Genomic DNA, 2,128 nt, shown 5'->3' with positions numbered 1-2,128 from the left:
AAAAAAAGAAAACAGGTCTACAGCACCCCTGACACACAGGCTTATACGACAGTCTACCCACAGTCAGAAACAGAAGAACAAAGTAACACTAGAGATAATCTGATGGCGAGAGGGAAACGCAGGAACCCAAGCAACAGAAACCAAGACTACATGGCAACATCGGAGCCCAATTCTCCCACCCAAGCAAACACGGAATATCCAAACACACGGGAAAAGCAAGATCTAGTTTCAAAATCATATTTGATCATGATGCTGGAGAACTTCAAGAAAGACGTGAAGAACTCCCGTAGAGAAACACAGGAAAACATAAATAAACAAGTAGAAGCCTACAGAGAGGAATCACAAAAATACCTGAAAGAATTCCAGGAAAACACAATCAAACAGTTGAAGGAATTAAAAATGGAAATAGAAGCAATCAAAAAAGAACACATGGAAACAATTCTGGATATAGAAAACGAAAAGAAGAGACAAGGAGCTGTAGATACAAGCTTCACCAACAGAATACAAGAGATAGAAGAGAGAATCTCAGGAGCAGAAGATTCCATAGAAATCATCGACTCAACTGTCAAAGATAATGTAAAGCGGAAAAAGCTACTGTTACAAAACATACAGGAAATCCAGGACTCAATGAGAAGATTAAAACTAAGGATAATAGGTATAGAAGATAGTGAAGACTCCCAGCTAAAAGGACCAGGAAATATCTTCAACAAAATCATAGAAGAAAACTTCCCTAACCTAAAGAAAGAGATACCGATAAGCATACAAGAACCCTACAGAACTCCAAATAGATTGGACCAGAAAAGAAACTCCTCCCATCACATAATAGTCAAAACACCAAACGCACAAAATAAAGAAAGAATATTATAAGCAGTAAGGGAAAAAGGTCAAGCAACATATAAAGGCAGACCTATCAGAATCACACCAGTATTTTCGCCAGAGACTATGAAAGCCAGAAGATCCTGGACAGATGTCATACAGACCCTAAGAAAACACAAATGCCAGCCCAGGTTACTGTATCCTGCAAAACTCTCAATTAACGTAGATGGAGAAACCAAGATATTCCATGACAAAACCATATTTACACAACATCTTTCTACAAATCCAGCACTACAAAGGATAATAAATGGTAAAGTTCAAAATAAGGAGGCTAGCTATACCCTAGAAGAAGCAAGAAACTAATCATCTTGGCAGCAAAACAAAGAGAAGAAAAGCACACAAACATAACCTCATATCCAACTATGAATAAAATAGGAAGCAGTAATCACTACTCCTTAATATCTCTCAACATCAATGGCCTCAACTCCCCAATAAAAAGACATAGATTAACAAACTGGATACGCAACGAGGACCTTGCATTCTGCTGCCTACAGGAAACACACTTCAGAGACAAAGACAGGCACTACTTCAGAGTGAAAGCCTGGAAAATATCTTTCCAAGCAAATGGTCGGATGAAGCAAGCTACAGTAGACATTCTAATATCAAATAAAATCAATGTTCAACTAAAAGTCAACAAAAAAGATAAGGAAGAGCACTTCATATTCATCAAAGGAAAAATCCACCAAGATGAACTCTCAATCCTAAATATCTATGCCCCAAATACAAGGGCACCCACATACGTAAAAGAAACCTTACTAAAGCTCAAAACACACATTGCATCTCACACAATAATAGTAGTAGATTTCAACACCCCACCCTCATCATTGGACAGATCATGGAAACAGAAATTAAACAGAGAAGTAGACAGACTAAGAGAAGTCATGATCCAAATGGACTTAAGATATATTTATAGAATATTCTATCCTATAGCAAAAGGATATAACTTCTTCTCAGCTCCTCAAGGTATTTTCTCCAAAATTGACCATATAATTGGTCAAATAATGGGGCTCAACAGGTACAGAAAGATAGAAATAATCCCATCCGTGCTATCAGAACACCAAGGCCTAAACCTGGCCTTCAATAACAAGAAGGGAAGAACGGCCAAATATACGTGGACGTTGAACAATGTTCTAATAAATGATAACCTGGAGAAGGAAGAAATAAAGAAAGAAATTAAGACTTCTTAGAATTTAATGAAAATGAAGATACAATATACCCAAACTTATGGGACACAATGAAAGCTGTGCTAAGA

The sequence above is a fragment of the Rattus norvegicus genome, chromosome 12, assembly GCF_036323735.1.
Source record: "Rattus norvegicus strain BN/NHsdMcwi chromosome 12, GRCr8, whole genome shotgun sequence".
In the NCBI taxonomy this organism is placed as follows: Eukaryota; Metazoa; Chordata; class Mammalia; order Rodentia; family Muridae; genus Rattus; species Rattus norvegicus.
Note: the sequence above shows the minus strand (reverse complement) of the source record.